The sequence below is a fragment of the Zosterops lateralis genome (genome assembly GCF_965231275.1).
Source record: "Zosterops lateralis genome assembly, chromosome: W".
Classification (NCBI taxonomy): domain Eukaryota; kingdom Metazoa; phylum Chordata; class Aves; order Passeriformes; family Zosteropidae; genus Zosterops; species Zosterops lateralis.
In genome coordinates, this window is record NC_139801.1 from 8,717,872 (window position 1) to 8,745,472 (window position 27,601).

The window sequence follows — 27,601 nt, forward strand, 5'->3', positions numbered from 1 at the left end:
CTCCACAGGACTTGTTTTTCCAGGCCCAGGATGGTGTTCCGGGCAGTGGCATGAGGCACAGGGTAGGTTTCCAGCCATCCAGTGGTGGCTTCCACCATGGTCAGCACGTAGCGCTTTCCTTGGTGGGTTTGGGGAAGGGTGATGTAGTCAATTTGCCAGGCTTCCCCATACCTGTACTTCAGCCATCGTCCACCATACCACAGAGGCTTCACTCGCTTGGCCTGTTTGATTGCAGCGCAGGTCTCACAGTTGTGGATGACCTGGGAGATGCTGTCCATAGTAAGGTCCACCCCTCGGTCACGAGCCCATCGGTATGTCGCATCTCTTCCTTGATGACCAGAGGCATCATGGGCCCAACGAGCTAGGAACAGTTCTCTCTTGTGCTGCCAGTCCAGATCCACCTGTGATACTTTCACCTTGGCAGCTTTGTCCACCTGCTCGTTGTTGTGATGCTCCTCATTAGCCCGGCTCTTGGGTACGTGTGCGTCCACATGTCGAACTTTCACGGTCAGTCTCTCTACTCGGGCAGCGATGTCCTGCCAAATATCAGCGGCCCAGATGGGTTTTCCTCTGCGCTGCCAGTTGGCCTTTTTCCAGCGATTCAGCCATCCCCACAGAGCATTAGCTACCATCCATGAGTCAGTGTAGAGATAGAGCCTCGGCCATTCCTCTCGTTCAGCAATATCCAAAGCAAGTTGGACAGCTTTAAGCTCTGCAACCTGACTCGACCCACCTTGTCCCTCGGTAGCCTGTGCAACTTGTCGTGTGGGGCTCCAAACTGCAGCCTTCCATTTCCGGTTAGCACCTACAATTTGACAGGAGCCATCAGTGAAGAGAGCATATTGTCTTTCAGTCTCTGGTAGCTCATTGTATGGTGGGGCTTCCTCTGCACGCGTTACTTGCTTTTCTTCTTCTTCAGATGATAATCCAAAATTCGCACCTTCTGGCCAGTTTGTTATAACTTCCAGAATCCCAGGGTGATTTGGGTTTCCAATACGGGCGCGCTGTGTGATGAGAGCAATCCATTTGCTCCATGTGGTGTCAGTGGCGTGATGTGTGGAGGGAACCTTTCCCTTAAACATCCACCCCAGCACTGGTAATCGGGGTGCTGGAAGCAGCTGTGTTTCAGTGCCAATCACTTCTGAGGCAGGTTGAACTCCTTCATAGGCAGCCAAGATCTCCTTCTCTGTGGGAGTGTAGTTGGCTTCGGAGCCTCTGTAACTTCGGCTCCAGAATCCCAATGGTCGGCCTCGAGTCTCCCCAGGCACCTTCTGCCACAGGCTCCAGGACAGACCGTTGTTCCCGGCTGTGGAGTAAAGGACATTCTTCACATCTGGTCCTGTCCTGACTGGGCCAAGGGCTACTGCGTGAGCAATCTCTTGTTTGATCTGAACAAAGGCTTGTTGCTGTTCAGGGCCCCAGTGGAAATCGTTCTTCTTGCGAGTAACCAGATAGAGAGGGCTCACGATCTGACTGTACTCAGGAATGTGCATCCTCCAGAAGCCTATGGCACCTAGGAAAGCTTGTGTTTCCTTCTTGTTGGTAGGTGGGGACATGGCAGTGATCTTGTTTATTATCTCTGTGGGGATTTGGCGACGTCCATCTTGCCACTTGACTCCCAGGAACTGGATTTCTTGAGCCGGTCCCTTAACCTTACTTCATTTAATGGCAAAACCAGCTTTCAACAGAATTTGGATAATCTTCTCTCTTTTCTCAAAGACCTCCCCTGGGGCGTTCCCCCATACGATGATGTCGTCGATGTACTGCAGATGTTCCGGAGCCTCACCTTTCTCTAGTGCAGCCTGGATCAGCCCATGGCAGATGGTGGGGCTGTGTTTCCACCCCTGGGGCAGTCGGTTCCAGGTGTACTGCACGCCCCTCCAGGTGAAAGCAAACTGGGGCCTGCATTGTGCTGCCAAAGGAATGGAGAAGAAGGCATTGGCAATATCAGTGGTCACATACCACTTTGCTGCCTTGGACTCCAGCTCATATTGAAGCTCTAACATGTCTGGCACAGCAGCACTCAGTGGTGGCGTGACTTCATTCAAAGCACGGTAATCCACCGTCAGTCTCCATTCTCCACTGGACTTACGCACAGGCCATATTGGGCTGTTGAAAGGTGAATGAGTCTTACTGACCACCCCTTGGCTCTCCAGTTTACGAATCATCTCATGTATGGGAATCACAGAGTCTCTGTCAGTGCGGTATTGGCGGCGGTGTACTGTTGTTGTGGCAGTTGTTACCTGTTGTTCTTCGACTCTGAGCAGTCCCACAGCAGAGGGGTCATCTGAGAGACCAGGCAAAGTATTCAACTGTCTGATGTTTTCTTTCTCAACTGCACCTATTCCAAAAGCCCAACGATATCCTTTCGGGTCTTTGAAATATCCATTCCTGAGATAGTCTATGCCGAGAATGCATGGAGCCTCTGGACCAGTTGCGATGGGGTGTTTTTGCCACTCGTTCCCAGTTAAATTCACTTCAGCCTCTAATACAGTCAGTTCCTGGGACCCTCCTGTCACCCCAGAAATAGAGATGGATTCTGTTCCTACATACCTTGATGGCATCATGGTACATTGGGCCCCAGTGTCAACCAACGCCGTATATTCTTGTGGGTCAGATGTGCCAGGCCATCGGATCCACACAGTCCAGTAGATTCAATTATCCCTTTCCTCTTCCTGGCTAGAGGCAGGGCACCCCTATTCCTGGTCATGGCATACATTGTTCTCCTCCTGTACGTATGTTTCTGAGGTCCCTTCCAGAGGATCAGTCATATCATCATTCCTGTACCGTCTGGAGTTCTGAGAGACTGGGGCAACCTTGATTCTAGATGGGCTTCTTGTGGTAGGTGTTCCTCTTTTCAGTTCACGTACTCGGGCTGCTAAAGCGGAAGTGGGTTTTCCATCCCACTTCTTCATATCTTCTCCATGCTCTCTAAGAAAAGACCAGAGGTTACCCCGTGGTGTGTATCCTCTCTCCCTGGCTGGGGGACGCCTGCTCCTAATGGCAGAGACTCTCATCGGCTCTGGTGAGATATGGTAAATTTCTTCCTTAAGTTCTTTTAATTTCTGATGGCCTTCTTCAATCAAGCTCTGGACTTGCTCAGCCAGTCTTGTTTCCACAGACAAGACATGGGTGCGAACTGGGGCGATGACAGTGTCCTCGTAAATTCTTAATTTATTAGCCAAGACACCCACCTTGTCCTCACCTTCCCTCCATTGCAGTGTTGCCAGGTAACGTGAGTGCATCTCTGGTCCAAGCCGTGCAAGTCTCAGCCACATCCGTGATGTGCACTGGACATCATCTGGGTTTTTAGGAAATCTCTCGTTTTCTGAAAAAATGATCTCCAGCACAGCCAATTCCCTCAGGCGTTGGATACCTTGTTCTATTGTGCTCCATTTGCCTTGGTGCACTTGGAGGTCTTCTTTACAAAGGTATCTGTCTTTCACACTTGTCAGCAGTCGCTGCCAGAGGCTGAGAGGTTCTTGGGTTTTCCCAATCCCCTGGTCAATGACCACATCCCGGGACAGCGATCCCAGTTGCCTGGCCTCAATTCCATCCAGAATGGTGTCATTGGCTGCAGCGTCCCAGATGCGGAGCAGCCAGGTCAGGATAGACTCGTTGGTCTGGCGGGTGAATTCCCTTCGCAGGTCACGCAACTCACCCAGGGATAGAGAGCGAGTGATGATCTCTATCTCTGTCTCCTCTGCTGGCTGCGAAGGTCCTGCTGCATCCTCGTCAGTCACTACATGGACTGATTTGCTCCTTGACTTCTTTTTCTGAGTGGTGGCAACTGCTACTGGTTTAGGTTGTTTCAGTTCAGTAACGGTTTGTGTGGAGATGCTGACGGCACCTTTGGTTCCTTTCTCCTCTGTGACAGTCTGCATAGATGTGGACACTGTTGCCTCACCTTTGGCTTCTTTCTCCTCTGTGGTGGTCTGTGTAGATGAGGACACTGTTGCCTTGTCTTTGGTTCCCTTTTCCTCTGTGACAGTCTGTGTGGATGCAGACACTGTTGATTACTTTTGGCTTCTTTCTCCTCTGCAATAGTCTGTGTAGATGCTGATGATGTTGCTTTGCTTCTCTTTCCCTCTTCCTCTTCCTTAGGAACATGCTGTATCACACCAGGTAGTGTTTTGTTCCTAAGTATGGTGCAGAAAAAACAAAGGGCTGTGCAGAGAAGAGAAAGCAGGGATGACAATAACATAATACTGTCCTTGACATCCAGAGGGTACTCAATATTTTCAAAAACTGCTGTGTGGTGCCTAAAAAGCTGGAAAAAATCATTCTTTACTCCTCCCCAGAGGAGCTGAGTGAGATTGTTGAGGCCCCAGATGTAGCATCCTAGACCAGGACACGAATCCAAAACTGGGTATATATTCTGAATGCTGTTCATTGCCTCGGAGTTTATCAGGCAATGGACATAGAAGACCAATAAGGCAATTTTAGTACCATACCCTGGTCTACGCAGGAGCATTACGACCGGCAGATAGTACCCCATGTGTGGAAAAATATAGAGAGATAGGTATAAGACACATGTAAGCATGTTGAGCATCATAGCAAACAGGTGTCTTCTCAAATACAAAACTGTAGTTCTGACTTTTCTCAGTGCCTCTGGCCCCACGTTCGGCGCCAAAAAATGTTGTGGTTTGAAAGCAAAAATGAATGTGAGGCTCCAAGTCAGAGATATAATTTAATAAGAAGAAAGGTAAAAAGGTAAAAGTAAAATAAAATAAATACAATAACACAAAGGATCACTGACAGAGTCAGAATACAACCTGAGCAGGATGGTGGAAGCAGTCTAGGTGAGGTGCTCTTCCTGAAGCAGTGATCCTGTAGAAAGGTCTGGTAGCTCTGCTCCTCTGGGAATCCAGTGGATAAGTGCTACTTGCACTGTCCCAAATCCCAGCTTATATCCAGGTGGGAATGCTTGGCTCCGCCCCCTGGGCAGAGCATCTCACAATAGCATGAGAAGTGTGAAATGGGTCCTTGATGGCCCATTAACAGAGATAACCCCTGGAGGGAGTTACCTGTGACTCATGGGCCATTAGCAGAAAACACCCCAAAAGTCATTAGCAGAAAACACCCCAAAGGCGTTAATGGGCCATTAGCAGAAAAGGCAGGGGGCTTGGGAAAACACTAGCCCACCTGGTTTCAACAGTTCATGAAGATGGTGATAGAATAAATACTTTGTGTACATCCTACACTGCAACCCAGGACAAGTTTTCAAAGTCATCATGTTTAATTCTAATTGGTTAGTAACCTTCTTGCCACTCAGTTCATTGGCTAAAAGGTGCTTGTGTGTGTATGTGCTAAGGCTGTCTTTGCACAGGTGTTTACATTTATTCTTTGTGGATTCTCAAGGGATAGACTTTATTTTTCACAGATACAAACTGCCTTCTTACAAGAAGACATTGTTATACAAACTGATTATCATTCTTATGATTCTTTCTCATGGGAATTTAACAGGCTAACAGTCAGAATAGCAAGGCTTGAACCATGTTTTACAAGGCCTTTCTAAGATTTTACCTATATGTAGCAATTTCCCTGTTCTTTTTGTTTTAAGCAAAGATTTTGTGTGTTTTGATGTTAAAACAGTTTTCTCCTTTGAGATTATTATCCTATTAAGGTTATTACTGGTCATCTATTAGATATGGGATAAGATACATGGAATACAGGTTACCATCAACAAAACATCAAATACAATCATGTCATTGATACTGTCCAATGTGTCTTATTAAAATATGGATATTGATCTAATATCAATACCCAACTGTGATGGAAAAAGACTCTCTAACAGTTTAGAGTTAGAAAGTGAATGTTTATTGCAGCACTGGGCAGTTGCGTGGGATTGCTCCCTAATACGCACTGCAAAGTTACAGGTGGTTAAAGAGTCTATTTATTTTCATAAGTGTTGAATACACAAAATACTTAAACATATTCATAGCACTAACACCTCCCATCCTCTGCTTCACATTATAATTAGCTAAAAAGCTGTTAAGCATGTGTAGCTTGTTCTTTTGAATTGGGTCAGTAGTCTTTTTATGGGGAGGGATCATAAAAAAAGGAAGCAAGGAGAGTCTTCCTCATTCTAAATTTTCAACCTTTTCAATGGATATCAAGACAAATGATAGCTGGTTGAACTCTAGTTTCCTGTTTCCGTGACTGTTCAATGGGTTTCTGGATGCTAGAAGATTTACTATTGTCTGTGTTCTCAGATTTATTTATCAGTTTCTTCTGTTTCTCATTATAAACACAACTAAACAAACACAGAAGTGACAAGCAATCAGTTATTTAGATCCAGGATTGCAATCCTGGATCCCATTCCTTTCAACTAACCATTAACTTCTATTTATTTCCATCACAGCTTATCTATCTATCTATCTATCTATCTATCTATTTTTACTAATTCCGGCAAAGCTTATCTCTAGCTAAAACCTTATCTTTTCGAAAAATCCTTAATTCCTTTGAAATTCATGTCTCGTTCCCTACTTCTTTGAAATTAGTAAATTCCTTTACTCAGTATATAGATTTTTCTTCATCTATCCAAGCCGCACAGCTAGTGTCTCTTAAGACCAAGCCATACGTCTTCGATAGTGATGTTAAGGCTGGCACTCATCGTAGCATCCTCCAATTCCAAATAAGTATTGCAATAGACAGGACCAAATTTATGCCAACTAAAATGAGCAACACAATGATAGGGTGGATCAAGGCATTAAGTATACCAGTTGCTGTTGGTGACCATCCAAAAAGCACATCCCACCAATGATAAGACAAGTATTCTTCAAATAATTTGAAAACCCTTTTGATGCTTTCTGTGTCATGGTGTATCATGATCAAAGTCTTTTTCCCTGCATCTTTAATTTCTTTCAAAATCTCTTTCAATTCATGATGTTTCAACAGTTGGGCAACTAAAGTTAAATTCATTCCTATAGGCACAGGCAATATTTCCTGCACAGTAACCAGGTTTGCCTTTATATGCTGATGTGTTATTGCAGGTGGCCAATAGGAGAAATCACATCCTTCAATTTTAACAAAATTGCAAACACATAAATCAAACTAAGTTTCATTCATGATTAAGCCGTCTATCACTATGGTGGGACATGCTGTCCTGAGACAGACACTACCTTGTCCTATATACACCAACAAAGTTGTCTGCTTGATTGGATGCATTTTAAAGTGACAAATGCTTTGGTACATGTCCAAACATGTATCTTTGTTATCTGCTAACATCCCTTCACATATGTATCCTAATTGTTTCCTCATGGAACAGGGCTCTAGGTTAATGGTTTGCCATTTCCCCTCAATTTCTTGTGCCCACATTCTATGTTCAGAAGGATACAGTACCGTGCCCTCATGGTTTAGTCCTACGGTAACTATTGGATGTATTAAGCTCACTAATGCATTGTGTATGGTTAAAACAAAGGCTATTGCCACACTTGTCACAGGGTTATAGGTGAAATTGACTAAAACCCACCAGGACTGAAGCTCTCTCTCCATATCAGAGGCATTATCCCAAATAATCTTGTAAATTTCAGCAGAAAATGTACCTTCTCCACCTTCCCTGATGACTGCATCAGCCACTGACTGCATCCATAGTTGTTCTTGAGTACACCCAAGAGCCAGACAAATGTTTTCGCTAGCTGTGCCTAGTGCATTAATTATCACTTCATGGTCTTGCTCTTCTGTGTCTTCCCACTCTGGTAATATTTTGGTCAATTTCCAATGATTTTTACCTAGCGCCAACAAAGAGGATTGTAAAAGGCTGTTGTAATTTAAGCAAATCGCTCCCCACTGTTGTCAATTTATTCATTAACACTTCCAAATGCATTGTATTCAAAATTCCTAATCCTGCTCCGAATAACCCACTGAAATCCCTCTTTCTCCTAAAATTAGAGTACATGTGTTTTTGCAGCCAAGTGGTCCAATCCATAAAGGAACTTTTGAGAAATGGGGCACACTGGCCAGATGGCAGAAGCATTTACCTGCATTCCCATTTCTACTCATTTCAGAGACCATTCCAGGTTAATCAATAGCCTCTGAATTCCTGTTTTCTTGAAAGCATATTCTCGGATTTTTGTTTTCTTTTGCCTGAGAGCCAGGCTGGTGGTTCTGGTGGGTCTTTTTCTGCCCTCTGCTCTCTCTGACCTCTGAAGGCTTTAAGTCTGTGCTGGGTATGACAAGTGGAGTCTCAAGGTCTTGGTTTTCTTGGTTTATCACATTGTTTATTATTTCTTATCTTACAAGTTCTTTGTGTCCAGCCAAGATGTTCACAGCAGCTCAGACATGATGCAACTCCCCCCACGATGGGAGGTGGCTCTGCCTTTATTCAGATAACTACGTGGCTATTATTTACAATTCTGTGCCAATGCCTAACACCTATACAAGAAGGGTCATTTCTACTTTGACCCAATCCACTCAAACTATTTTGTGCCCACATCACTGCAGAAAATGGATGCCAAGGGAGAAGGACTCAGAGCAACACCTTAATTCCTCCATCTTGTCCCCTTAGCCTTCTTCTTGTGGGACTTAGTGCATACTTGGGTGATGTTAAAGTCAAGATCATATCCTTTTAGTGCACACCTGTGGGAAGACAGATAGAGATAGTGCTAAAGGCAATCCTGCCTCCGATATATTGCAGCTGTGTTAATTACCAAAGAGTGGGAACAGTCTTGCCTTCTGTTCTGGGTTGTAGTGTAGGATGTACACAAAGTATTTATTCTATCACCATCTTCATGAACTCTTGAAACCAGGTGGGGCAGTGTTCTTCCCAGGCCCCCTTCCTTTGGGCTATCTTCTGCTAATGGCCCATCAATGCCTTGCCGCATGACTCATAGGTAACACCCTCCAGGAGTTATCTCTGTTTAATGGGCCATCAAGGACCCACTTCACGATTCATCATCCCATTGTGAGATGCTCCGCCCAGGGGGAGAAGCCAAGCATTCTCACTTGGATATAATCAGGGATTTGGGACAGTACAAGCAGCCCTTACTCACTGGATTCCCAGAGGACCAGAGCTACCAGACCTTTCTACAGGATCACTGCTTCAGGAAGACCACCTCATCTGGACTGCTTCCATCGCCCTGCTCAGGTTCTATTCTTACTCTGTCAGTGGTCTTTTTTATTATTGCATTTATTTTATTTTATTTTATTTTACCTTTTTACCTTTCTTTTTATTAAATTGTATTTCTGACTTGGAGTCTCTCATTTGTTTTGCTTTCAAACCACGACACCTTCACAGCTGGGTATGATAAAAAAGTGAGTTAGTTGGTAGAGAGTCAGTTGGAGTCTGCTGGCTGTGCTGTGAGGAGGAAGGGATGGGAGGTCATGTGAGGGACAGATAAGGTAAGCCACTGTATGAGGGACAGACAAGGTTAGGTGGCCATGCTAGGGACAGGAAGCAGCGAGCTGGAACTGCAGCAGGAAGAAGAGGAGAGAAACCAGAGCTGTGGGGAGCTGTCCATAGGATTGCTACATAGAAAAGGTATGAAGGACTTCTCAATAACATGGTGCTGATACTTGAAGCCCCCTGAGGTTTTCAAAGAAGCACTTTGAGTGCAGTGGCCATCTCGACTCTGACACACACCCTTCAATTTTGAGTCTAAACTCAGGACACATGGATAAGCATTGGTCACAGCATCCAGGATCGATTTGGAGGAGTTCCATGGGTTGATGGTAGGCCTTACGAAATCCATCCTGTAGGAATGCCTATTCACATCCCCAAATATTTGCTCCTTCCCACATACTTGCATTCGTAACTGAGCATTTTACCTAAAGCTCTACGAGACTGAAAGTCATAAGCTTTCTCTTGGCATTGATATATCCCAGTTACATTATACTTGTGTGGTGCTGCTTTGACTCCTATTATGGTTGTGGCAATGAATACAAAAATCAAAACTTTCCACATTATGTCCATGCTAACTATGAGTCCATTGCTCACTATTCCAAGTAAGTTTCAGCTTCAGTTTTTCATCACCTGGTGTGATCCTCCAAACTCCTTCAGGGGCCTTCTTCACCTGGGAGCGATGAATCCAAGCCTTCTGTTCTTTGATCTTGATTGCAGTGAAGGTAGTGAGGAGCACCTGGAATGGTCCCTCCCACTGCAGTTCCAGAGTCTTCTCTGCAAAAGACTTAACATATACATAATCCCCAGGTTGTACATCATGTACGGGCCCATCTAATTCTCTGTTGTGGGCCCCAGCCACATACTTTTCAATCTAAGTTGTTTATTCAGGGCCACCATGTATCTGTGTAGGGTTTCTTCCCCTACTTGAATGGGCATTGTTCCTTCTTGGACTGCATATGGTCTCCCATATAATATTTCAAAAGGGCTTAATTTCTCTTTTGTCCTTGGTTTTGTCCAAATTCTTACTAATGTTAATGGGAGACCCTGCGGCCAAGGCAAATTTGCTTCTTGTCCCAATCTTACAACTTGTTGCTTGATCAAATGGTTCATCTTTTCCACCTGGCCACTGGATTGAGGGTGATGTGAGGTATGCAATTCCCAATCTATTCCCAGGTGGTGACTAATTTGCTGCACAATTTTTGAGATAAAGTGTGGCCCTCTATCTGAGGATATAGTGGCTGGAACTCCAAAACGTATTATTTCTTGCAACAGTGCTTTAGTTATCTCCCGTGCCTTAACTGTCCTGGTAGAAAAGGCTTCTGGCCATCCTGAAAAGGTATCTGTTAACACTAATAGGTAATGATACCCCCTTGTCGGGGGTTAGGTTTGTTCGTTTGGTTTTTTTTTTATTCTGAAGAATTTTTTTCCATAAGTTACCAAGGAAACTAAGTGTTGGATACTTAAGAGTACTTGACCAAAACAAAGAGGTGGCCAAAGCTCGGAGGGAGAGATAACACGAGTTTTGGGGCAGGTAAAGGACAGAGCTTGAGGCAGCTGGGCACTCTGTTTTTTTGGCGTTCGGGGAGAGAGAACGGCTGGGTTGCTGCTTGCTGTGAGAGGAGTTCACTGTGCCCAAAGGGGGTCCAGTCCTGCGAAGTCTACCATCATCTGCTCGCCCTGGAATTCTGAGCTCCTCTGCTACCCTGCTGGAGCCGGGCCAGCCCTGCCCCACCATCAGCTTGTTCGGCACTGCTCCTCTTGCTACAGTGTGACCCTGCACCTCCCCCTGCCCTGCTGGGGCATCTTGCCATCACAGCTACCAGCCCGGGACATTCCTCCATTCCAGCTTGGTGTTCTGAGAATTCCTGCAGGGGCACCGGGACCAAACTCCCCTGGGTTTTTGTAAAGCAAAGTCCTCAAGGTTCTTGGTACTGTTTTGTTATTAATGCTGTAGTTGTTTTTTGTTTTGCTTTGTTATACATACTAGTAAAGAACTGCTATTTATATCCCCAAATCTTTGCCTAAAAGCCTCTAACTGCAAATTTATAATTGGAAAAATAGGGAGGGGGGGTTGGTTTACATTCTCCATTCCAAAGGAAGCTCCAACTTTCCCTGGCAGATACCTGTCTTCCCAAACTGAGACATCCCCTTTCCTGCATAATTCTGTGAAATCAATTTGCTACTGTTGTCCGTGTTATATGTAAAATCTGTACAAAGTAATTCGTGCTTGGAAATTAAAGAATCTAAAATTGGGAACTGACAAGTGGCTACCAGGGAAGGCTAATTTGAAACTGTGAAGCACGGGCGGCTCCGAGGAAGAACCCCAAATTTACAACAGAAAAGAGTTGCTGCCGTCGGAGATGGGTCGTTACCAGGGCTGAGTCAGGCTAGGCCTAGGTGATTGATACCCGATATACATCTGGGACATGATGACCAGAGTCATCAGGAGTGTGCATCCCAATGCTGACTTCTTGGAAATCTTATCAATCTCTCGCCCCCGCCCGGAAAAGCAGTTTCAGAGCACAGAAGTCCCAAAATAAGAAACATGAATATGTGATCTGAGCAAAAGCAGACAAAGAACCTTGCCTTAGGGGAAATAAACTGTATATAAACCGGCCCCTCAGCAGCCGGATTTGTGAACAGAGGAGGTTCAGTGCGATAGAGGCCGACCGCAGGTTCACCCAATACCAATCCTGGGGTCAGTATTGTTCTTTTATTGTGGCTTTTCTGCGATAGCTGTTTGTAGCGAAATAAATTTTCTTTTTGATTATTAATCTGGCTATTTCGTTTATCACACCCAGGTCCAAACCTTTCCCAATTTGTCCTACTTTGGGCTTTGGGGTGTTTTTAGGATTAGTTCAGAGGCAGAGACCTCACTAACGGGTTACCTGTATCACTGTACCCTGCAATTTTCTTGCCATGATTCTATTTTTCAGATGGTTGTACATGACATCTGTTACCCCACGCCTTTAGAGGGGCAACACATTGCGATGTGGGAGCGGACCTTCATAGAGGACGGCAGGCAGCAGCTTGGTGAAACATGGAAGGCTCTTTATTATCTGACTTCAATAGCCTATATACATTTTGTACACAGGGCCAAGATTGGCCCAAGGAGGTTACAACCTCCTGACTCCATTGGTCAATATGACCATCAGTCAAGTTCTCTCTCAGAGAACAAGAATGCAAAACATAGAGATAATTTCTAAGAATATAATATTGTTTACATGAAGCAGCGTGAGAAGCTGCTGCAAAGACTCAAACACTTGAAAGCAAGAAATGCAGGGACGACAGACATCTATTCCCCAATGCATTTTCTCATGTTTTTTCTTTACTAATGACCACCATAAATAGTAGGGTACCACAAGTTGTTGAGTCATTCAAGAAGCGAGGAGTGGAGCTCCCTGCATTGATGAGTGGCCCATTATAAGAGGTCTGTAGGGAGCACGGCGACCTGGAGCGTGGCGAACAGGAGCGTGGCAGGTCTCTAGGGCGTGGCCAAGACAGTTTGCGCAGGCAGGACAAGCAGGCAGGGTTGCTAGTTTCTTGCTGGCAAGGAGTCCTGTGTGTTGTGTTGTTGGAGGTGTTTCTACTGGCTGTTTGGTCTTGTGGTAATGGTTTCAACACGGTCAAAAACTGTTGTTGGTATTAGTGTATGTAACCAAGTGGAGCCCTCCAAAAAGGATGCATCTGTATAGACCTATTCCTGCCTAGAGTGTTTGAGCTTATCATTTGTTTCAGGGGATAATGTGAAGCAGGCGTGCCTGAGGTGTGAGCAAGTGAATGACCTTCTTTCACTGGTGGCTGAGCTTAGGGAGGAAGTTGAACGATTAAGGAGTATCAGGGAAAGTGAAAGGGAAATAGACTGGTGGAGTTCAGCCCTTCCATCTTTAAGGGATGCCCATCTGGACTCAGAGGACTTGTATGACTCCCACTCCCAGGCAATAGAAGAGCATCCGGTAGATGAAGGGGAATGGAAAAGAGTTCCTACTCGGAGAGGTAATAATAAAATCTTCTCCCAACCTCCATCTCCCAGCCAGGTGCCACTTCAGAATAGATATGAGGCCCTAGCTTTAGAGAACCAGCTGGATAATTTAGAGGAACATTATCTGCCCAGTGAGCCTCCCTATTTGGATTCATCTGTAAGACGAATCTCCACTTCTAACATCAAGAAGAAAAGAAGGGTAATTGTAGTAGGTGACTCCTTTCTGAAGGGAACAGAGGGCCCTATATGTTGCCCAGACCCATCCCACAGTGAAGTCTGCTGCCTCCCTAGGGCCTGTGTTACCCCTGCCTTTAGAGGGGCAACACGTTGTGACGTGGGAGTGGACCTTCACAGAGGACAGCAGGCAGCAGCTTGGTGAAACATGGAAAGCTCTTTATTATCTGACTTCAATAGGCTTATATACATTTTGTACAGAGGGCCAAGATTGGCCCAAGGAGGTTACAACCTCCTGACTCCATTGGTCAATATGACCATCAGTCAAGTTCTCTCTCAGAGAACAAGAATGCAAAACATAGAGATAATTTCTAAGAATATAATATTGTTTACATGAAGCAGCGTGAGAAGCTGCTGCAAAGACTCAAACACTTGAAGGCAAGAAATTCAGGGACGACAGGCCTGGATAAAGGATATTACTAAGAGACTTCCTGGGTTGATTCAGCCCACTGATTATTACCCACTGCTGATACTTCAGGCTGGCAGTGACGAGATTGAGGAGTGTCAAGGCAATTAAAAGGGACTTTAGGGCATTGGGTCATGTGATTGATAAGACAGGGCCCCAGGTGGTGTTCTGCTCAGTCCCTCTGGTGGCAGAGAAAAATGATGGAAGAAATAGGAGAACTCACATCATTAACAAGTGGCTTAAAAGTTGGTGTCATAGACAAAATTTCAGATTCTTTGATCACGGCACAACTTTCACGGCACCTGCTCTGTTGGAACCAGATGGGATTCATCTCTCTGCTAAGGGTAGAAGGTTCTTGGCTCATGAACTGGCAGACCTCGTTGAGAGGGCTTTAAACTAGATTTGAAGGGGGAAGGGGATGCAGCTAGGCTTCCTGGAAGCAGGCCCAAGGGTGCTAAGCCTGAGTTAGGGGTGAAATCAGTAGCCCAGTTGAAGTGCATGTATACCAATGCACACAGCATGGGTAAAAAAAAGGAAGAGCTGGAGGTCATGGTGCAACAGCAAAGCTATGATGTAGTCGCCATCACAGAAATGTGGTGGGATGACTCACATAGCTGGAGCACTGCACTCAATGGCTACAAGCTCTTCAGAAGAGACAGGAAAGGGAGAAGAGGTGGAGGGGTGGCCCTTTATATTAGGAAGGTTTTTGACTCCATAGGTATTGAAACTAATGAAGATGGAGTTGAATGCCTATGGGTGAGAATTAAGGGGAGAGCCAACAAGGCTGACATCCTACTGGGAGTCTGTTATCGTCCACCCGACCAGGAGGAAGAGGTGGACAACTTATTCTACAAGCAGCTGGAGACTGTTTCGGGATCATCAGCCCTTGTTCTTGTGGGTGACTTCAACCTGCCAGACATCTGCTGGGAACTTAATACAGCAGAAAAGAGACAGTGCAGGAAATTTTTAGAGTGCATGGATGATAACTTTTTGTCACAGCTGGTAGGTGAGCCCACCAGGGGAGAGACTATGTTGGATCTGTTGTTCACAAATAGAGATGGGCTGGTGGAAGATGTGGTGGTTGGAGGACGACTGGGGCAGAGCGATCATGAAATTATAGAGTTCTCGATAATTGATGAAATCAAGAGGTACACCAATAAGACTTTTACATTGGACTTCCGGAGGGCAGACTTTGGCCTTTTTAAAATACTTATTCAGAGAGTTCCTTGGGAAGCAGCCCTTAAAAACAAAGGAGTTCAGGAAAGCTGAGTGTTCTTCAAAACAGAGTTTTTGAGGGCACAGGAACAGACTGTCCCTGTGTGCCGGAAGACCAGTCGACGAGGCAAACGCCCAGCCTGGATAAGCAAGGAGGTTTTGGATGAACTCAGGAATAAAAAGAGGATGTATCGTTTTTGGAAGGAAGGCCAGGTCCCTCAGGAAGCATTTAAGGGGGTTGCTAGAGAATGTAGGAAAAAAATTAGGGAGGCCAAAGCTCAATTTGAACTCCAAATGGCGACTTCTGTAAAGGACAATAAAAAGTGTTTCTATAAATACATTAACAGTAAAAGGAAAGGTAAGGCTAACCTTTGCTCTCTATTGGATAGGGAAGGGAACTTAGTAACTGCTGATGAGGAGAAGACAGAAGTGCTTAATGCCTTCTTTGCCTCCGTTTTCAGTGAGAAGACGACTTGCCTACAGGACAACTGTCCTCCTGGGCTGGTAGATGGTGTCAGGGAACAGAATGGTCCCCCCATTATCCAAGAGGAGGCAGTCAGAGAACAGCTGAGATGCTTGGACACTCATAAATCTATGGGCCCAGAAGGGATCCATCCCAGGGTGATGAGGGAGGTGGCAGATGAACTTGCAAAGCCACTCTCCATCATTTACAATCAGTCCTGGCTCACTGGTGAGGTTCCGGAAGATTGGAAACTGGCCAATGTGACACCTATTCACAAAAAGGGTGGGAAGGAGGATCCCAGTAATTATAGACCAGTCAGTCTGACCTCAGTACCTGGCAAGATAATGGAACAGTTTATACTGAGTGTCATCATGCAGCACCTACAAGATGGCCAGGGTCTCAGGCCCAGTCAGCACATGTTTAGGAGAGGTAGGTCATGTTTGACAACCTGATCTCCTTTTATGACCAGATGACCCGCCTGGTGGATGCAGGAAGGGCTGTGGATGTTGTCTATTTGGACTTTAGCAAGGCTTTTGATACTGTCTCCCACAGCATACTCCTGGAAAAGCTGGCAGCCTGGGGCTTAGACAGGAACACTCTTTGCTGGGTTAGGAACTGGCTGGATGGCCGGGCCCAGAGAGTGGTGGTGAATAGTGCTGTATCCAGCTGGCAGCCAGTCACCAGTGGTGTTCCTCAGGGGTCTGTGCTGGGATCAGCTCTGTTCAATATTTTCATAGATGACATGGATGAGGGTATTGAATCTTTCATTAGTAAATTTGCAGATGACACAAAGCTGGGAGCATGTGTCGACCACTTGGAAGATAGGAGGGCTCTGCAGTGTCCTAGGCCTAGGTTGACAGTGCTCTCTATCCCATATCGTGGACTCCCTTGTTATGTCTAACAGCTGTCCCCGCTTTCCCGTTAGCTGGGCAGGCACTGTCTGCTCGCTCTCTCGCTCTGCTGCTTGGCTTCCTGGCTTTCAGGCTTGCATTGCTGCTTGCAATTTCTGCTTATTTTCTTGCCCTTTCCTTCTTTCTCTCTTTCTGCCGCCTCTGTGCCTCTGTTTGTTTGTTTGTTTGTTTGTTTTTTCCCTTCCCCTCTTTTCCCCTTCCCCCCCTCCCCCTTTAAGATTTAGGACCGGCACCCGGAGCTGACCTGACTGGAGGAGTTCGAGGAGGATCTCCGGGGCCCGTGAAAGAAGCTCTGCGCCCTCCCCCTCACAGTAACCTGAGCTTTTTCTTTTCTTTTTTCCCTTGTGTCGGGGGGTGTTTATTTATTTGTTAATAAACCAGTTTTTTCCACTTTTGTTCGAGAGATTCCTTCCCAAACCCAGGGTTGGGGGAGGGGTGGTAGAGGTTTTGTTATTAGGGGATTCCTTTGGAGGTTCTCCCCTAATTCAACCCAAACCAGAACACCTTTTGGTGCGTTGGCCCGGGAACCCGAGTCAAAGAAAGTGGAAAAAACCTTAATAATAATATTGGTGATTCTAATTGTTTTGTGGGTGTATCAGGATGTTTTTTTCTGGACTCATAATGGCATTCGGGGTGAAAGCCTGCCAATATTTCTGGTCCCTAGGGTTTTTTGAGGTTTTATTACCTCTGTGGTGTCTAGGGTTATTTCCTTACCCGGAGATAGCTTTGGCATTTCTTCTTATACGTAATTTATGTAGCCATGGGGCACTAACCAGAATTGTGACTGGGCTCGGGTTGTTTGTGATTGTTTACAAGAAGGTTGTAAATATGTTTGATGATTCATTGTTATGGTTGGGCACTCAGTTTGTTAGGGGAGAAGCAGGGGAAGAGGTTTTTCAGCCTCTGTTTTCCCTCTTCTCCTTTGAATTGTTTATATCTTTATTAGAAAATATTCAGTTTCCCCTGAGTGTTAAAGAGACCGTCTTTCTGACATTTAATTTAGTAAGCATTCTTTATACTGTCTGCAGTTTATATAAAATGAAAGCTGAGATTTCCAAAGGGGCTAATGAGACTTCTGAGTTAGGGGCAAAGCCAAGTAGGAGAAATCTTGAGTGGAGTGGGAAATGGGAAGATATGGGGCAAATTTTAAAGGAATTCTCTGATCCTATAGTCTGGGACTTTCCATCTGAACAAATTCAGAACCCAGCTGAGGTGGCAAAGTATTTGAAAGAGAAGTGCCAGGGTAATACCAAGGAGAAAAGGATTATTACAGTGAGCTGGGCCCTGGCATATGTTTATCGTACTCTCTTAGATACTGAAGGGCAGCAGACAGAAGACAGAGAACAGGGAGATAAACTAGTTACTATCCCAATTACTCAGGCTGCAGCTAATATCCCAGGCCCCAGGCCAGTAGCTGCAGCAGACAGTAGGGCTCAACCAAGGGCTGTTGCTGCTAATAGAAGAGGCGGAAAGTGTACAACTAAGACCGATCGCAAGGTGGAGGATGATGATGATAATCCAGGAGAAGGACCTTCACCAAAATCGGAAACCACATTGAGGGGTGTAGATTCTGGAGCCAATATTGATTCCTTTTCCCAAAAGGACCTTCGAGGCCTGAGAAAGGATTACAGGCGACAACCTGATGAATCTATAATAAGTTGGTTAGTCCGCCTTTGGGATGCTGCAGGGGAGGCTACAGTTCTGGATGCACTGAAGCGAGGCATTTGGGATCTCTGTTGCTTGACCCTGTTATTGATCAGGGCATGATGAGGGAGACTAGTCCTCACAGCCTCTGGGAACGGATCCTGGATGGTGTAGCACAAAGATACCTGTGTGCAGATGACCTTTATTTGCAGCAGACACAGTGGAGGACCATAGAACAGGGGATCCAACGTCTGAGAGAGATGGCAGTAGCAGAGCTTATTTTTTTAGATGATGTAACAACTAGGAATCCAGACCTGGTAGCATGTACACCTGTAATGTGGAGGAAACTTGTGCGACTTGGGCCATCTGAATACGCCTCTGCTCTAGCAATAATGAAGCGAGAGGAGACAGATGAGACTGTGCTCGATATGGCGAAAAAGCTTTGAGCATATGCTGACGCTGTACATGGCCCAACTCATGCCAGAATTGCAGCTGTGGAAACGCGACTGCAGAAATTAGAGAACAAAATAGAGGAGAATCATAGGAAACTCAGGGAAGAGATTAAGGAGGACTTCCTCCAAATCTCGGCTGTGCAAATTATAGGCCCTGGTATCCAACGCAGGCGCTCTTTTGATGGGGAGAGAAGGTACACCCCACGAGCTGAGTTGTGGTTCTTCTTGCATGAATCTGGAGAGAACATGAGGAGATGGGATGGAAAACCCACTGCTGCTCTGGCACAATGGGTACGCAATTTGAAGGAAGGTAGGATTCAAAGAGGAAGTCTCAATAAACAGAGAGCAGCTCCAGTTGTTTGCAGCCAGGATGTCAAGTATGATGTCGATGATGACATGTCCGATCCCCTTGAAGGAACCTCTAAGACATATACCCCAGGAAAGAAGGATAATCATGCCTAGAGGGGCCCTGCCTCTAGCCAGGTAGAGGTTAGGGAAAATCGTGTGTTTTGGACTGTGTGGGTTCGTTGGCCTGGCACATTGAAGCCACAAGACTATAAGGCTTTGGTTGACACTGGCTCGCAGTGTACATTGATCCCATCGAGATATGTAGGGGCAGAATTGGTTTCTATTGCTGGTGTGACCGGGGGATCACAGGACTATATGTTGCTGGAGGCAGATGTGAGCCTGACTAAGAATGAGCGGAAGAAACACACTATTGCGACTGGCCCAGAGGCCCCATGCATCTTGGGCATAGATTACCTCCGGAGTGGGTATTTTAAAGACCCGAAAGGGTTCAGGTGGGCCTTCGGAGTAGCAACTGTGATGGCAGAAAGCATTCGACAGTTGAACACCTTGCCTGGACTGTCTGAGAACCCGATCACCGTAGGACTTTTGAAGGGAGAAGAACAAATAGTACCAATTGCCACTTCAATAGTGCATCGGCGGCAATATAGAACCACTCGAGATGCTGTGATCCCCATCCACAAGATGATTCGAGAGCTGGAGAGCCAAGGGGTGGTCAGCAAAACCCACTCACCCTTCAACAGCCCCATCTGGCCGGTGCGGAAATCTGACGGAGAATGGAGATAAAGCTCCAGTGGCCCATGTTAGAGGTTTGTTGGGAAAGACAGTATGGATCAACCCTGCCTCGAGTACAGGCAAACCCATCCGTGGAATTGTCTCTGCTCAAGGACCGGGTTATACATGGTGGATAATGCAGAAAGATGGAACAACACGATGTGTACCTCAGGAAGATCTGAATGTGGGGTGAAACTCATATGTGCTGAATGTTACTACCATTGTCTGTACATTAGATCACTCAGACATGAAACAGAAGGAAACGTATAAGTGTCAAAGGTCTGAGCAAGTAAGACGAATGGAAATGTGTAAGTGTCCAAGGTCTGAGTAAGTGAGATGGAGGTTTTTATTGCGTGTCCATGTATGGGATAAGGGGTGGAATGTCCTGGGTTGACAGTGCTCTCTATCCCATATCATGGACTCCCTTGTTATGTCTAACAGCTGTCCCTGCTTTCCTGTTAGCTGGGCAGGCACTGTCTGCTCGCTCTCTCGCTCTGCTGCTTGGCTTCCTGGCTTTCAGGCTTGCATTGCTGCTTGCAATTTCTGCTTATTTTCTTGCCCTTTCCTTCTTTCTCTCTTTCTGCCGCCTCTGTGCCTCTGTTTGTTTGTTTGTTTGTTTGTTTTTTCCCTTCCCCTCTTTTCCCCTTCCCCCCCTCCCCCTTTAAGATTTAGGACCGGCACCCGGAGCTGACCTGACTGGAGGAGTCTGAGGAGGATCTCCGGGGCCCGTGAAAGAAGCTCTGCGCCCTCCCCCTCACAGTAACCTGAGCTTTTTTTCTTTCTTTTTTTTCCCCTTGTGTCGGGGGGTGTTTATTTATTTGTTAATAAACCAGTTTTTTCCACTTTTGTTTGAGAGATTCCTTCCCAAACCCAGGGTTGGGGGAGGGGTGGTAGAGCTTTTGTTATTAGGGGATTCCTTTGGAGGTTCTCCCCTAATTCAACCCAAACCAGAACATGCAGAAAGACCTGGAATGGTTGGGTCAATGGGCAGAGTCCAACAAAATGAAGTTTAATGAGTCCAAGTGTCGAGTCCTGCACTTTGGCCACAATAACCTCCTGCAGCGTTATAGGCTGGGGACCGAGTGTGGCTGGACAGTGCCCAGGAGGAAAGGGACATGGGGGTTCTGGTCAGCAGCTGGCTGAACATGAGCCAGCAGTGTGCCCAGGTGGCCAAGAGGGCCAATGGCATCCTGGCCTGTATCAGGAATGGTGTGGCCAGCAGAAGCAGGGAGGTCATTCTTCCCCTGTACTCAGCATTGGTGAGGCCACACCTTGAGTAATGTGTCCAGTTCTGGGCCCCTCAGTTTAGGAAGGACGTTGAGATGCTTGAACGTGTCCAGAGAAGGGCAACAAAGATGGTGAAGGGATTGGAAAACAAGCCATCTGAAGAATGACTGAGGGAGCTGGGGTTGTTTAGCCTGGAGAAAAGGAGACTCAGAGGTGACCTAATCACTCTCTACAACTTCCTGAAGGGTAGTTGTAGACAGCTGGGGGTCGGTCTCTTTCTTCAGGCAGCAACTGACAGAACGAGAGGACACAATCTTAAGCTGCATCAAGGGAAATATAGGTTGGATATTAGGAAGAAGTTTTTCACAGAAAGAGTGATTAAATATTGGAATAGTCCGCCTGGGGAGGTGGTGGAGTCACCATCCCTGGATGTGTTTAAAAGGAAACTGGATGTGGCACTTGATACCATGACCTAGTTGAGGTGTTAGGGCTGGGTTGGACTCGATGATCTTGAAGGTCTCTTCCAACCTACACATTCTGTGATTCTGTGATTCTGTGGAGTTTCCCTTCTACTGTTACAGCTCACCCCTCCTGGTTGTAACTGGCATTTTCTGGCTTAATAAGTTTCCTGTACTTTTTATTATAAACTGGCTTACCTTCAATAGAAATTTTTCCATCTGGGATCAATGTTGCTTCAACTGTCTCATCAGGTACCTCACCTTTGGCTGTGTCTTTTGCCTCTCTGTCTGCCAGCATGTTTCCTTCTTCCAATTCAGAGATCACTTTTTGATGTGCCTTTATGTGCATGATAGCTACCTTCTCAGGTAACTGAACTGCATCTAATAGCTTCAATATCTCTTGTGCGTGTTTGATATTTTTCCTTTGTGAGTTCAACAGCACTCTCTTTCCAAATGGCTCTGTGTGCATGAACCACCCCAAATGCATACCTTGAGTCTGTATAGATGTTAATTTCTTTTTCTAGGACTGGAATTGTGCGAAAAAGAGTTTTAGAGCTTAAGCATCCTCCCCACCCAACTAAACAAAACCCACAACCATAAAGGAGTGGATCATTGAGGAAGTCACAATTTATAAAACTTCTTTGATAATCTAGTTTTAAAAAGAGATTCAGTGTAGGGCTAGAATAATGTAATTTAGAAGATGGGATGGAAACACATTTTTAATTAATTGGTGTTATTTGGGTCAAAAATTTATCCTCGTATTCTTGGGCATTTTTGAGCATTTCCTAGTTGAGCAGATTTCTGTTTTGCTTGAAGGAAACAAGAGGAAGCAAGAGAAATAAATCCATTAGTTTGACATTAAAAAATGACCCTGGAAGGTTGTCGTGGTTCTACCCCAGCCAACAACTGTGCACCACAAAGCCGCTCACTCACTCCCCCTGTGCTGGGATGGAGGAGACAACTGGAAGAGGTAAAAGTGAGAAAACTCATGGGTTGAGATAAAGACAGTTTAATAGGGAAAGCAAGCACTGTGCATACAAGCAAAGAAAAACAAAGCAAGGAATTCATTCACCTCTTCCTATGGACAGGCAGGTGTTCAACCACCTCCAGGAGACCAGTGCCTCATCCTGTGGAACGGTGACTTGGGAAGGCAAACACCATCACTCCAAATGTCCTCCCCTTCCTTCTTCTTCCCCTCACTTTATATACTGAGCAGGATGTCATATGGTCTGGAATATCCCTTTGGTTAGTTGGGGTCACCTGTCCTGGCTGTGTCCCCTCACAACATCTTATGCACTCTCAGCCTCCTAGCTGGTGGGGTGGGGTGATGTCTTGGTTTGAATAGACAGGTATCTGCCAAGGAAGATTGGAGCCTCCCTTGGAATGCAAGCTCCTCCCTCCCCTTTTTCAAATTATTATAAATTTGCAATTAAAAGGCTCTCAGACAAAGATTTTGGGAATAAGTATAGCAGTTCTTTACTAGGGATATTAAAAATACAAATGTTGTAGTACAAAAGAATAAGCAAACAAACAAACAAGGAATCCCAGAAAAAAAAAAACAACCAAGCCTCTCACAGAGTCAGAAAATACAACCTGACGCCCTGTTAATCAGGGCATTGGAAACAGTCGAAAGTCAGCCCTCCTGGAGTGGCAGATGTTGTCCTGTTGGAAGCAGAGATAGTCCTGTGGAGCCAGAGGTCCCGAAGTGGGTCCGGTCTTCATTTGGGAGTCCCGTGGGAAACACCGAAGTGCCTGGTGATACTTGCGGCTCCTTTATATCTAGGTGGAAATGGTTGCCCTTGTGCTCTCGAGTAGAGCATCTCACAATAGGATGATGAAATGTGTCATGCCATTGGTGAGCTTTAATGGTGCGTTAACAAAAGATATTCCCATGGGGGTAGTGAAAGACTGAGCAGAGATAAGAGATAATACCCCACCCGGTTTTTACAGCTGGCTTGTTATCAGGGAGGCAGTTACCCCCTCCCTTCTGGAGTTACAACAGATGAGAAAAAAAAAAAAAACCTTTGTCTATTTCTTTGTTTTGGTCAAGTACCCTTAAGTATACAACACTTAGTCTCCTTGGTAACTTATGGGGAAAAATTCTTTAAAGTAAAAAAAGAGCAAACCTAACCCCCAACAGGTGAGAAGCAGAAAAGGTCTTCATGCCAGCCATTCAGGCAAAGGGAGGGGCCATCTTTGGGCCATTTGCAGACAATTTTAAAAAGGCTTTAGGCAGCAAGAGTAACCCCCAGCATGGTAAACAGGAGTGGGAACACTGGGGCGTGGCACATCTGTGAGCGTGTGGCACAGCAGTTCATGCAGGCAGGACAAGCAGGAAGGATACAGCCACCATCCTGGTGGTGAGTTGTGTCTCTTTTTTTTTTTTTTTTTTCCCAGCAATGGTTTACAAACAATCAAAAGCCATTGCCAGTAAGAATGTACTAACACAAACAGAACCTCCCAAGGACATGGCTGTCCAGGCCACTAGCTGCAGGGAATGTCTGAGCCTGGTGTTAGTACCAGAGGACAGTGCAAAAGACACCTGTGCATGATGTGAGTAGGGGAATGATCTGCTCTGTCTAGTGTCAGAACTTAAGGAAGAAGTAGAAAGGCTAAGGAGTATTAAGGAGAGTGAAAAAGAAATAGACTAGCGGAGTTACACCCTTCCAACCCTGAGAGAAGCTCAGCAGGAGTCAGAGGAGACCTAGTAGATGGGTGGGAAATGGAAACAGGCCTAGACTCAGGGAGGTAATAAAATTCCCTCCTGACTCCCATCACTTTCCCAGGTGCCCTTACAGAATAGGTACAAGGCCCTGGATCCAGAGCATCAGGCAGGTGACACTGAAGAAGATAATTGACGGTGGAGGTACGACTGACACCGAAGAAGGCTTCAAGCATCAGCACTTTATTGTTTTTCAGTACAACCTTTTATACTCTTCATCTTACATGCATTCCACCTGTGTGCCCTCTCTACCCTTCTGCGATTGGTCAGTACACCTCAGCATTCCATGTTTCTTTACCTTCAATACTGTTCACCTGTCTGACAGTTGTAGCCCATTAGGTATGAGACTTGGCCTCAACCCCATTCCCAATCACAACAAACTGTGTGCCCACAATTCCCTCTTTTTTTTTCTTTTAAATAAATGCTGCGTTTACCATCCTTCTACAGGGCCCTTGCAGAAGAAATCGCAAACATGGTATAAGAATCTTTTGTGTAGGTTTCACTAATTCTGGAATGCGTCCATGTACTGACCTCGATTCATTCCCCAAACCTGCATCACATATCACCAAAGTTTTTATACTTATACTTATGGGATATAAACAAACATAATCACAGTCTTTATGCTTATGCCTATGGAATTAACTTTCATACCTATGCCTATGACATATTAACAAAGATTAATAGCTGCAATTCACAAACACAACACATATGTTTCACCAGTGAATAAACACATTGTATTGACTAATAGAACTACTCTGTCTCTAGCTCCCACTGCTGCTTTAGTAAATTCTTTTGTTCCTTTTTTAGTGTTTGTTGCTTTTGTCTTCTGTAATTTCAGTTCTTCTATCTGCAGAAGCAACGTCTCTGCTTGCTGCTTCTCTCCCTCCTGTCTTCTTCTTTTCAATGCTTCTCCTCTTGCAGTTTTGTACTCATTTTCATAACTCCCATCCATAGCTGTGAGAGTGTAGTGGTTTCACATTCGCTGAATTCTGTTTTGTCAAATTTAGTGTAGTGGTTTGAGTATCTGCTCTTTTTTTACGTCTGGGAGATAGGATTTTGGGAGAAAAAGGCAAAACAGGCCCAACTTAAAGGTAAACAGTTTATTAACACACACTAAGGAAAAAGAAACGAAAGAAAAATGAAACCTTCAAACACCTTTCCCCCTACCACAAACTGTTCACTTTCCCACTCAACATAGAGAGAAAACTACGATTTTCAGTCAGTTGCAACCATTTAAACATAATCTTGCATCACTTTGGGAGAGGAGTCTCTCTAGAATTTCATGGAGAGACATGCCACAAGAAAAGGTCTGGTGGCTCTCAATGTCACAAATCTGCAAACGCCCAGAATTTTGCAGATCTGTGCAGTCCCATCCATTTAACAGTTTCCCAAGCTGCTTATGGGCCTCTGCATATCTGGGGTACAATTTTAAGAATGCTTTTCTAGTATTGTTAGCCGAGGAAAGAACACACAATCACGAAATTGTATGCGGTGCTTTATTTCAGAGCTCTGGAAGCTGGGGGTCCAGGACCCAGATCTCGGCTTGTCCAACATGCTAAATGGTTACAATTTTATACCTTTCTTGTTACATAAGGATTTGTGTTAATCATTAAACCCCATTGTTCCATTGATTCCATCCCGAGGAACAATGGTCTGTGTGATTCTTGCTCAAGATTCTGGTTGGAGAAAATAATCATATTTAATTGCCAAACTGATATTACAATTGACAATTCTAGCATGCGTCCTACTAATGATTATATCGGTACAGATCCTCCTGACCTAACTTTATTCTCTTTAGAGCCTGTGCGTTCTACCAGGGTTCCCCCTTTCTCTTCCCCTACCACCTGTGCAAAGTTATGCTTTATACTTCATTTAGTTAAAACAATAGCATGGAATAACATCCTGGTTACAAGTGGAGCCGATCCCTGTTCTTGGGCCCTTGCTATTTCAGAAATCAATTTAACCCTATGCTATCAGTATAAAAAAAGGATTTTCTTCTTTTATCTCTAAAATCATCTCTATCTCAAAAGAAATAGAGACCTCCTTATTTTATCCCAGGAGCCAGGGTGCTTACTCTATTCAAAATTCTCAATTAAATCTCAATTATATCAATACACACAACCTTTGGCTAGAATCTGCATTCCCCCAAACAGCATTATGATATTACAAGAAATAGTCCATTTCTCCATGGTTTACATCCAGAGAAGTCCAGTCAAAAATGTCCACTTCCTCCATCCCTTCTTCCAATAGTCTTTATCAGTTCTTTTGCTGACTTTATTTCATGCTGTCTCTCTACGTTTTAAACCACTCTGTCTTCCATGGAGGAGGGAAAGGGCTAATGCCTTTGCCCAGAGTCTTTCTTTTCTCTCCAGCTGACTCCCCTTCAAGGTCGCACAGGTGATGGTGGGTGGGGAAGCATGCTCAGGAATGCTGATAGATGACCCTCCTCCACCCCTGGTCAGATCCAAAGCAACTCAAACTTGGATCAGCTCCCTGGGGCTCCGGGGAGAGATTCTCTCCTCCCTCGGGCCACCGGTTTCGCCAGCCAAGCCAAGAGCACGGCCGCCGCGGCCCCTGGCGCAGGGCCAGCACTGCCAGTCTGCAATCTCCTCCTCCCCCCCCCCCCCCCCTCTGTCGGGAGCCAAGGGGAAGAGAGAGAACATAGCTTGCCCAAGCCCCTAACTTACGAAGTGATGTTAACTCCTTGCAACCTGGGATCTCTGATTTAAGCCTGGGCTCTCCAGAAGCATGGCCAACTCTCCAATTTGTCAGCCATGCTGTCAATATATGCTGTAACTTCCTTAAAAAAAACCCCCTCACATCCATGCTAAATTACCACAGAGGGCAAGGCTGTTTCCACTCTTTGGCAATTGGCACAGCTGCAATTTATCAGGGGCGAGATAGCCTTAGCACTGTCTCTATCTGTCCTCCTACAACTCCCCCTTTCTTTTTTAATTATAAAATTGCAGCATCTCTAGAAAGACACGTTTAGGTAAATTGACATTACGACATAGTCACATATTTCACTTAGGACTAATGGGTAGAAAGATATTTAAATACAACACATAGGTTTTACTAGCAAATAAACACATTGTACTGCTTATTCAGTTCTCAGTAGTTCTGCTTCCATGCTACCAGTTCCAAAACTAATCTATTGATCTCCTCCAATTTGGCTTTAAGCACTTGATCTTGTTAAATCTGAGTCTGTTCTTGTTCTTCTAATGCTATCTTAGTTTTCTGTCTACATTGGTATGCAGGGAGAAAATGGGCTACTGAAATAAAATTAATATGATTCCAGCAGAAGCCATTTGTTGTTTACATAAAGTCACAGTTATAGTTTCTAGCACTACTGTTCACGCATACAGGAGTCTCTCAATTGGCTAAGTCATTTGTCCATCAGACAGGCACACATCCTTCAGGGCACCTAATTGGTCAAGTGTCCATCACCACACTGTGTGTCTTCT